The 11,742-nt window shown below is 42.6% G+C and overlaps 1 protein-coding gene across 1 annotated transcript in view; it reads right to left on the reverse strand.

Annotated features, from left to right (window-relative positions):
• Positions 1 to 11,470, reverse strand: part of PPP2R3A (protein phosphatase 2 regulatory subunit B''alpha) — a 229,347-nt gene extending 217,877 nt beyond the window's left edge. The window contains exon 1 of the mRNA XM_036745773.1: positions 11,194 to 11,470. The gene's annotated coding sequence lies outside the window, so the exon portion shown is untranslated. The remainder of the gene's footprint in view (positions 1 to 11,193) is intronic.
• Between the last annotated feature and the right edge of the window lie 272 nt (positions 11,471 to 11,742).

Here is an 11,742-nt window from a genome sequence, read left to right on the forward strand (position 1 = left end):
ACTGAGGGCAGAGATGTAACTTCTGTAGTGATATTCTAGTATCTGATGAAATGTCATGTAGAAGGAGGACTAAATTTGTTTTTCCGCCCCCAAGAGCAGAATAAAAAACACTAGGTTTAAGTTACAGTGGTTGACAGAGGCTTGATAAAACAATAAATTTCCTAACAGAGCTATATAAAATGAAATAGGCTACCTTAGGAGGTAATGGGTCCCCACTTGATAGAAGTCTTCAAGCAGAGGCTAGGTAACCATTCACTTTTTAAAATATTCTTTCTTGTTATAGACAAAAATATCATCAAACAAGACAAACAGTTTTTTTAAGTCCATAGTAAATTTAACACAAATAGTAACAAAACCACTCAGCCCATGTTCAATTTCAAACTTCCTTCTGCTCTACTATATGAAGTTTTAAAAATAGGTATGAGCACTTTTCAGTAATATTGTAGAGTGTATTTGAGGTTAGGCATGAGTTGGACTAGATAGACTTTGAAGTCCGTTCCAACCCTTATATTCTGTGATATGGTTTAATGACTTGCCTAGTGTCACAATTAGCGAGAGCAAGTTTTCTGAGATTCTGGGAAGGCAACCATCATGTCCTTTGGAAGAGACTGGCTGACAGGGCAGCATCTACATGGCATAAAACTTCATATCAAACAGAAGATCTATTGAATGTTGACAGAATTTAACTTCCTATTTTTTATGAGAGAACCACATGCCATGAGTAATATTAATAACATACCTAACTTCTTAAGGCATTTCATTATCGTCCCCTACAATCCATGTTAAAAATAAAAAGCATCTCCCCTTTTCCAGTCCATCTCTCACACTGCTGCTAAAGTAGTCTTTGCCAAGTTAACAAGCATTTATCCGGTGCCTACTATATGCCAGGTACTGTGTCAGGCACTGAGGATACAAAGAAAGACAATTGCTTTTCTCAAAAAAAGTTATAAAATGATAGGATATAAAGTTGGAAGGGGTCCCAGAGATCTAGTCTAACTCTTCCATTTTATTAATGAGGAGAAAGAGAACCTTTTGAAAGGTTAGACAATTTGCACTTTTAACTTCTTAAAGAACAGAGCCAAGATTCAAATCCAGATTCTCTGGCTCTAAATTCAGTGCTCACCAAAGAGGTAACCAAGTGGTGTTGGATAGAGTGCGGGTCCTATAGTCAGGAAGAACTGACTTCAATTCCATCCTCAGGCACTTAACAGCTGTGTGACTCTGGAGAAGTCACCCTCTGTCTGTATCAGTGTCCTCGTCTATAAAATGCAGATAATAAGAGCACCTAGTTTCCAGGGTTATTGTGAAGATAAAATGAGATCTGTAAAGTGCTTCAGGTACTATTTTTATTATTATACCATGTTGCCTCTTTGGTGCCCTATTGATTACAGGATAAAAATATAAGCCCTTTAGTTTTAAGGCCTCCCCAAACCTGGCTCCAATCTACTTTTCAAGTCTCACTTCATACAAATCTCCTTCACTCAGAGTACTATACAGCAAACTGGAATATTACTTATTCCTCAGTCTCAAATTGTACTTTCCATGTATTCACATTCAAAGACATATTGCAGAAGGTTAAGAAGAAAGTGAGGGAACAGGAAGTGAAGGTATTGAGTAGAGATGGCTTTTTCAAGGAATTCAGCTGGGACAGAGAGGAAAGATATAAAGTAATAGCTAGCAGGGTTGGTAGAATCTAGAGACTTTTTTTTGAAAGAATGGAAGAGACTTGGGAGTATTTGTAGGCAACAGGAAAGGAGCCAGTAAGTGGGAAGAAACTAAAGATTAGACAGAGCTTGAAGGCAATCTTCTGAAAAAGAGAAGAGGAAACAGAATCAAGGGTACATGTAGAAGGCTTGGCACTGGTAAGGAGGAAAGCCACTTCCTCTCCATTAGATACCAAAGTGAAGGATATAGTAGGAGATGATGTCAGAGTGACTTGAGACAAAGTGAAGGCAAGAATAAGGAACTGCTGGATAATGGTCTCAAATTTTTGGTGAAATATAAGAACGGGATGTCATCTAGCTTGACTCACGGAATACCACGATATTGGAAGAATTAAAACAACAGGTTACCCAAAGGCCAATGGAGCAATACAAGATGAACATGGTTAGGCCAAAGTACATACCAATAAATAAGTGAGAATGAGATAAAAGATATAACCAAAGGGACACACGGTCAGAAAAAAGATGAAATCTGGTTATGTAACAAAAGTGAGGGATAACAGTCTGTGAACTCAATTAGTACCCTTCTAATTTCAAGAGTTATAATGGAAGGTCTCTAGCATAGAGGATATTGACCTCTTATGCTGGATCTATACAGAACATGGACAAAGTCACATGGAAGGTTGTAATTTGTACTGTTGGAAGGCATCTCCACAACAATTAGAACACAGATTCAACCAAGTATCAAAGGTTCTTTAAAAAAATGTCATGCTACTGTGTTAATTTTGGAGAGAGCAGCTTCAGTTCAGTGGAAGAGTCAGAAGTCAGGTTATCAGGGATTGAGAAGTGAGTGGTTAAAAATAAGAGACAATGAACGTGATGGTCCCTTTCTAGGAACTTGCCTGCGAAAGGGAGAAATTTTTGGATGATAGCTTGAATGAATGATAGGGCCAAGTTTTTGTTTTGTTTTGTTTTGTTTTAAGAACTGGAAGACCTGGGCATATTTTGGGATGATGGGGAAGAACTAGTGAAAGATAAGAGATTACAAAGGAGAGAAAATAATGAAAAGAGGAAAGCTCTGGAAGGAGCTGGGAGGACCAAAGATAAAAGTGACAGGTTTGGCTTTGGAAGGAGAAGAGCTACTTCTTCATCAGAGACAGAAGCATGAGAGAAAAGAATGAGGAATGAAGACATATTTTAAGGTGTTTAGTAGAGAAAAGGAGCTTGCCACAAAAGATCTCTATTTTCTCAGTAAACTAAGAAGGTCCTCTGCCGAGATGAAGAGGAAGGAAGTGGTACAGAAGATTTAAGGAGATAGGTTTCACTGATATGTTTTGGGTCGTGTGGCTTAGTTGATCTCCATCTCCTCTCTCTGTCTTTGCAGCCATTTTCTCATACGGGTGGACTGCTCTCTCTCCTTACCTCCTAGAATCCATGGCTTCCTTCAAGAATCAGCTATAAGACACCTTCTGTGGTACCTTCCATTCCATGGTAGCCTTCCTTCTATTCTGGATGTATTTTGGACAAATACTTCCCCCTCGAAGTTAACCATTCTTCTACTCTGTATCTCCTATATAGATATTGTCTTCACCATTAGAATGTAGGTTTCTTAAGAGGAGGGACTGTTTTTGTCTTTTCTTTGTATTCCTAGCTCTTAGCATAGTGCTTGGCACACAAGAAGCCCTTAAGTTTCTGTTGACTGAGTAATAAAATTGCCCAAGACACCAGCCAAGCATTATACAGCCCCAGAATGTTTATCCATAAGAGATGTACCATCAACATCTGTTGTATGCGACAACAGGATATGTCTTTGGGGTGGATGTGGGGTGCAGTCCTTGATTCTCAAGACCAATCATAAGGGACCCTTCAATGGTGGTACTGATGACTTCCCCCTCCCTCTCTTCCGGATTTTTTTGATTACATCAAACAGTACTATCTGTTTTGTACATACCAATGGTAGAAATTAAAGTATTATCAGTGTTTCTTTTCTTCTGTGGTCAACAACAACTAGATGGATCACAACTCTCCCTGTAGTTGCTAGGCAAATAGTTGCATCTAGACCCCAGATGGAGAGATAAGAAGCTGAATTTCCTGCTGGGAAGCTCCTATTCAAAAGTTGACCAGGATATGATTGTTTTGCTAATAAATTTCCATAAGTTGTTCAACAGGCGACTGATGGTAATTCACACATATATAGTACTTTCATGTTTACAAAGAGCCTTTCTTTAACAGAATAGATGGTGCCCACCGAGTAACACTATCTTTTAGTAAACTAGTCTCCTCTAAGAAGACCAAACACTATGAGGAAATCTTTGGGTCTCAGTTGTAGGTATAATTAGTTTTTCATGATAAAACTAGGCAACAATTCTAGGACCTCATGAAATTTCTCCATTAGGAGAATGGAGAAATTAGGAATTTATTTGCATGAGGGGAGAGGAGAGGATCCTCTTGGGAACTATTCAGCCTAATGGAGTTGCACTGACAGCCAGTTGTAGTTCAGATAGTAATGTTATTTGTTCACTTAACAACAAATATTTATTAAGTGGCTTCCATATACATAGCATTTAGGTCCAAGGGATACAAAGACAAAAACCAAAATAGTCCTTGTGCTCAAAGAATTTATATTTATAGTCTTGATTATCATTTTCCTTTATCTAATAGTGTTGTCCCTGTAAGACAGCCTCATCCTACGATAGGTAATGCCTGTACTTTCATCATGGCATCCTCCTAAAAGTAACTGGGAATGCTGTTATCCAGCGATGGGTTCTTGGGTAACAATTCTGTTGGCTATAGGCTATGGTGATATTTATCAATCAGGTAATCTCAGAGTCAATGATCCAAATCTTGGCTGTTGATTGAGTTGAGGTAATTAGAAAATCAAGAGAGCCTGAACTCAGGGTCATGGTCTGAACAGTTTTAGGGATTATCTAAAGCAAGGTAGTAACACGGATGAGTTAAGATGGAAGAATTCATAAGAACAAGAACTTTTTACAAAAGAAAGGTCTTTAAGCACAATGCCTGAGAGGTACTTTTATTCTTTATGTTGAGGTAGCCTAGGACTACATGTACAGCTGGGCTTTATCTGGCCAGCTCACTTGGACACAAAGGACATTTACTGAAATCTGATTGAGAATTGTGAATTCATTCAACAAGTGTCTGTTATATGACTACTATGTATAAGGTAATATGCTAAGAGACAGGGATATAAAGACACAAATGAAACCAGTTACTGGTTTCAGTCTCAGAACAATTCATCTTGGACATACAGATCACCCTCAAAGTTTACAAAAGACAATCTGTTTCCTTATGAAGACTGATGAAAAAGCAGGTTTGATTAGAAGAAAATGAACAGATAACTAGTGACTAGACATGAGTCATAGCACTTAGTGTCCTGGGCAAGGTTTGAAAAGTTTGCCTCTCCTCTCCCTAGTGAATGTGTGTATTTATTTATACCTCTTAAAAAGAATATTTTCACCTTAGAGGTATAGCAGTAGCATAACAACATCTATCACTCTGATAGATATGATTGTAAATTTAAGTGTTTACAATATAACTTTTCATGCAATATAAATTAATGATAGCATTAATGTACTTTGCAGTACTGTGCCCAATGTTTAGGTGGTCTAAACTATTTATTTTATAATATCTTGATTTCTCATAAAGTCACTAGCTTCTACTTGCTCTAATCTAATTTTTAAGGTAGTATTTTCTTCAGTGGTCCGTTGGACCTCCTTTTCCATTTGGCTAATTCTGCCTTTCAAGGCATTCTTCTCCTCATTGGCTTTTTGGAACTCTTTTGCCATTTGAGTTAGTCTATTTTTTAAGGTGTTGTTTTCTTCAGTGTATTTTTCAGTGTTTTTTGGGGTCTCCTTTAGTAAGTCATTGACTTGTTTTTCATGGTTTTCTCGCACCATCCTTCTCATTTCTCTTTCCAATTTTTCCTCTACTTCTCTAACTTGCTTTTCCAAATCCTTTTTGAGCTCTTCCATGGCCTGAGACCAGATCATGTTTTTCTTGGAGGCTTTTGTTGTAGGCTCTTGTACTTTGTTGACTTCTTTAGGCTGTATGTTTTGGTCTTCTTTGTCACCAAAGAAAGAATCCAAAGTCTGAGACTGAATTTGGGTGTGTTTTCGCTGCCTGGCCATATTCCCAACCAACTAACTTGACCCTTGAGTTTTTCATCGAGGTATGACTGCTTGTAGACTAAAGAGTTCTATGTTCCACGTTTGGTGGGGGGGGGGGGGGGGGGGGGGGGGGGGGGGGATGCGCCAGCTCTGCCACACCAGCACTCCTCCTTCCCCAACTAACTTGACCTTGGAGTTTTTCAGCGAGGTATGACTGCTTGTAGACTAAAGAGTTCTATGTTCCACGTTTGGGGGGGGGGGATGCGCCAGCTCTGCCACACCAGCACTCCTCATTCCCCAAGGACCCCCAACCCGGACTGGGCTTTGATCTTCAGCAGGCTGTGCACTCCTGCTCTGATCTGCCACTTAATTCCTCCTACCAGGTGGCCCTGGGGCCAGAAGCAACAGCAGCTGTAGCTGCCCCGGGGGCGGTGGCTGAACTGCGAACTCCTTCCACTCCCACTCCCGCAGCTTTTCCCACTAACCTTCTCTGCTGTCTTTGGTGTTTGTGGGTTGAGAAGTCTGGTAACTGCCGCAGCTCACTGATTCAGGGTGCTAGGGCCCACTCCGCCTGGCCCCTGGTCTGGTGGGTCCGAGCTGCTCAAGCTGGGCTCTGCTCTGCTCCGCTCCCAGCTCCCAGCTCTGTGTGGGATAGACCTCACCCAGAGACCATCCAGGCTATCCTGGGCTGGAGCCCTGCTTCCTTCTGCTGTTTTGTGAGTTCTGCAGTTCTAGAATTGGTTCAGAGCCATTTTTATAGGTTTTTGGGGAGACTCAGCAGGGAGCTCACGCTAGTCTCTGCTTTCCAGCCACCATCTTGGCTCCCGTCTAAACTATTTATAATGCTCTGGGATCTATAGTTCTTTATTCTCCCCACTTGCAAAATACATTGCAAAAATTACATTTACAGAAGTAAATGCCCAAAACAAGCAGGGGGTTACAAGGTTTATGAGGGTGTAAACTGGCTCTGGGATGAGAAGGGACACAAAGAGGCAATCAACCAGTCATTTATTTCACAGAAGCAGAAGATGAAGCTGAGAAAAGTTAATCAATTTGCTTAAAGTCACACAGCTAATTAGTGGCAGGGTCAGAATTTAGAATCCAGGTCTCCTGACTCTCAATCCAGTTTGCTTTTCTCTACTCAATGATTTTTAATATACCGTGCCAGGAAAATAACAATACTATCAACATATTTCAGCTTAACAAAGGCCGGCACATAGCTATTGCATCAGTTATATACAGAACTGACAGAAGGTGACAGATCTTGGTGGAACAGACGTGCCCATTACATAAGACTAGAAACAATGGCACATTGTGGTTTCAGCGCTAAGAATCTGAAGGAGGGTTTATTCAATCATCTTATATCATTGGCTAAGGTTCTACGGCTCTTCATTTAAAAAAAAAGCAAGCAAAAAAGTTTTTTTGTCTTTTAGTTATAAGACCTAGATTCTAGTCTTAGCTCTGACACTTTACTAATTTGGAAAAAAATCACTTAACCTCTGTAACTCAATTTACCCATATGTAAAATGAGAGAGTTGGGTGCAATAATTTCTGTGGTCCCTTTCTTTCAATGTTAAGATTCTACAATTCTAATACTATTGTATTCATTATACTACCTCGAGTCTTTTAGATTATAGTAGCTATTGTAAATATAAAATTACATCTCTGGGAGAGGGAGAACATGTACTTTAGTCTGTATTTTGGAGGATAATGAATGAAATATAATATTGATTTACTGACTTTAAATACAGAGCTGTCATTTGTTCTAATACCTCCTCTGTCTTGGAATACTTTATGAATGAAGTGTTTAGACACTGGACTATGACATCACATCATTATGTACCTGGACAATAACTGAATGACCTTTGGCAGAATATGGTAGAAGAATTTATCCAAGTGGGATTCACTACCAATTAGCTGACAAGTATTTAAGTGTCTATTATGTGTCGCAGACAAGTCGATCTCCTTATGGAAGTTATATTCTATTTGGCAGACACATATATCCAAGGTATGTAGATAATGAAATTCAGGAGATACATAAAATAATATGCGATTTGGAATTGGGACTAACAACCGAAGGAATTAGAAAAGAAGCAGCACTTGAGCTGATGAGGGAATCTGGGGTTCCAAGGGGTGAAGGTGAAGAGAAAGAGCATTCCAGGCATGAGAGAAAGCCTGTACAAAGGCCTGGGGGAAGGAAATGGAATGTTAGTTACATCATGTCACATACCAGAAGCAGCAAGTAGGCTAGTTTGGCTGGAGCACAGAGCATGTGGGGGTGGGAAGAGTAATGTGTAACAAGCCTGAAAAAATGGCCAGATTGTGAAGGGCTTTAGATACTAAACAGAAGAGTTTTAATGTTATTCCGAAGACAATGGGGGCTCTGGGGTGGGGTGGGGGAGCACAGTTTGGAAATGTAGAGAGTAAAGTTTCTTGAGCAGGAGAATGATTCAGTCAAACATGTTTTAGAATAATCAGTTTGGCAACTCTGGGGGATGGACTGGAGAAGGAGAAGACTGGATATAGGTAAAAGATTATGAAGCTATTGTTATAGTCCAGGGGAGAGTGGTGAGGGTCTGAACTAAGGAGGCTGTGGTATGATTAGAGTTATTGATCAGAAAGTTATAGAGGAAGTGGCAACTGATTAGACATAAGACATGAGAGTAGAGTTGAGAATGACTCTCCTATTTATGAACGTCGGCCAATGCCAGAATGCTGGTCCCTTTGATTTGAATGACAAATAAAACAATTAATTCTTTGGGCTCCACTTTTGTTACTGATCACATCTTTTCTCCTCAAAGACTTCAAATGAAGCTGTAGATGAGTACTTTTCTTTACTGTATACCATTACACCATCCTCAGACTGTTAAAGGTTTCAAGACTAACAAGAAATAACAAAGAGTTCATCCTGAATTTCTCCCCCTTGACAATGCCCCTGAAAAGTTGGCTATAGAAGTATCAGATATTCCAGTGGAACTCTGGAGTCAAACAGATCCTTGCCCTACTTTAACTGTACATACAAGTTCACAAATGTCCTGATCCTGAAATCCCCTTTAACCACTGAAGTGAATGCCTCAAAACCAGCCACGGACATGATTTTGTAGCAGCCACATTTTGATTTGGAGTACTGTGCTCGCACACCTATTTGTCCTATAAACTGACCCCTACCAGGAGTAACTACTTAATCTTTTATACAACAGAGGCCACTTTAAGGCCAAGGAAGCTGAGCAGATATAGCTTAGACCCGAGGGAAAGCAGCACTCAGTTTACTATTACAGCCACTCCTGTAAGTTCAACCCACAAGTATAGTCCTTTGAGTTCAACCAGCTCAAAGTGCTGTTTACTCAAAGGCTGGAAGCCTTTCCTGATTTCCCAAGCTGCTACTGCCCTCATAAATTGTTTTGTATATATGTTGTACTTATTTACAATTACTTTTTGTTTCCTCATAGAATACAAGCCCATTAGGGGCAGTCTTTTTTTTTTTTCATTTGCACCCCCTAGTGCCTAGCACAAAGATAAGCATTTAATAAATGACTTTAAAATTACTTTGCATATATTTTATACTTACCCACATTTATATGTTGTTTACTCTTACAGAATGTGAGCTTACTAAAGGTAAAGACTGTTTTATTTTCATTTTTTATATATACAGTACTTAACACATAGTAGGCACCTGACTTCCTGATCCCTAATCAGCACTGCGGCAGCACTGTCCATCAGGGTCCAGTAACATAGCCCATTTAGGCCTGTTTAAAACTTAACCTGTTTAAGATGTTTGAGATCATCACCAAGGGACAATAATCTTGGTCACTGTCCCAACAGGATAGTACTAGTAGTACACTTTGTGTTCCAAAAATTTTTAAGCAGGCCCTAACATTTGAGGGTGTCATCGAAAAGACTTTCCCTTCCACATATATCCCCTTCCATCATATTTTCCTCTGAGTCAAAAAAACAAAAACAAAACAAGGTTCATAAGGCCATGGATCTGACCAAGTATGACCATTTTTAGGTTCAAAATAGTGGGTTTCAAGGAAACAGGACCTGAGAATAATGAACAAGGAGCTTATACAGGCTTTCAGGATTGTTAATGGTCATAAATGACAGAACTTGTAGGGGCACTTTACCAAACTGAGGTGATCAATATGGTTGATCTTTTACAATTATGTATTTTGAGTTTCAAAACTAATTATAATCTGAAGAAACACCACATTTTAAAGACACCTTATTATCTTATTTCCTATTAATTGGAGAATCTAATCACTAACAATTTCTTTTCCTTTTACAGCCACCTCTTCCTGAAGAACTAGAATGTCACAGGACTTAGAACTAGAGTAAAAGCATAGTGAATTTCGATTCGACACTAAGACAAAGCCCATGACCAGCTGGTTTACATTGAATGTTCTCCAAACTGAAACCTGCATGTGGCATTTCAATAAAGTCTGAGGTATGAGTAAAGCACATTAAACCACGGTTTAGTATCCCACCAAGCCACAGCCTGCATAAAGCTGGTGCGATCCCCCTATTCACAACTAGTTTCTTCCACATCATTTCCATCTCCATCCAAGAGAACAATTTTCCAGACTGTCATGAACCAGGGCCAGGAGCTATCATGGAAACGGCCGAAAACAGGATTACCGTTTAACTCTGTTTCAGGGAGTCATCCTCTGAATTGCCAGGGGTCAAAACATGTTCTCATGAAATGAAGTTTGTGACACATCCTTCTTTGGCCAAGCGAAGTGGGAGAGGGGGAGGGGAAATAATTCTTAGAGAACTCAATTCTTCCAAATCGCTGGCATCAGCTTCCCCGCCGGGCTTTTCCGACGAGCGAGTTCCCTGGGACGGCACGGAATCGCACTGTGCAAAGTGGGGAGGGGGGTTCTCCGCGTTTTCCCGTAGCCTCGTCTGTCCCCGGTGAAAAGGAGCTCTTTGGAATTGTCTTTTACCTTTTGAATTTTTTTTAACATTTTATTTTATGTAAATAAATGTTAATTTTGTTTCCAGAGCGCTGCACAGCGCCAGGCACACCGGAGGGTTAGTTTGACAATATTTACTGACTGGTTGCCTGGAAGTCTCTCCACCCCCACCCCCCACCTGGGCAGGCTCCTCAATGCCCGCCCCGCTCCTTCCTCGCGCCCCGGGAGTCACTTTTCCCGGTGCGCGGCCGGGGGGGTGAGGTGGGGGTGGGGGGCTCGCGAGCCCTCGACCCTCCCCTCCCAGACCTTGACACTGACCGCGCCGGGGGGATGGGGTGCAGTCGTCCCGCGCTCCTGCCCGTGCGTCCCCCCCCTCCGGGGTGGGGGGCTGCTGGGCGGGCCCCGCCTGCCTTCCCGGTCTCGACCCCCGGAGCGCCCAAACCCGGACCTAGGGCCACGGGGCCGGCCGCGTGCGGAGGGCGCCCCCGTCCGTACCTTGGTGGCTCCGGCTCCGGCTCCTCTTTCTCGTTCGCTCCAAGCCGGTAGAGAAAGCCCAGCCCGCCGCTCTCGGCCGCGGCAGCGCCCGCGAGCTGATACTCCCGCTCGCCTCCGGGAGCGCCTGGAGTCCAGGGGGGCGTGTGGGTGTGTGGGTGTGCGCGTGTGTGAGTGGGAATGTGCGTGAGGGCAGACCAGCCCACAGTCGCCGTCGCTGCCGCGGCCGCCGCCGCCTCCCGACCTCCGGCTCCGCTCTAGGGCCCGCCCCGCCCTCGCCTCGCCCCAGCCCGGGCCCCGGCCTCGCCTCGGCCGGGCCCGCGGAGGAGCCTCCAGAGCCGAGAAAGGGGGCGGGGCAGGGCGGGGCTCCGGGGAGGCGGCTGGGGGAACCTCGAGAGCCAACGAACCGCAGCGGCAACAGCCGCACGCCCGCGAGCCGGGCGAGCCTTGGGCAGGGCAGTGGGGGCTCAGAGGGAATGAGGAGAGGGGAGGGGGGAAGAGGGGCGCACGCGCGTTCCCGCTGCAGCCTCGGCTGTCTCCGGGCCGCCGGCT

Source organism: Trichosurus vulpecula, chromosome 2 (genome assembly GCF_011100635.1).
Source record: "Trichosurus vulpecula isolate mTriVul1 chromosome 2, mTriVul1.pri, whole genome shotgun sequence".
Lineage (NCBI taxonomy): Eukaryota > Metazoa > Chordata > Mammalia > Diprotodontia > Phalangeridae > Trichosurus > Trichosurus vulpecula.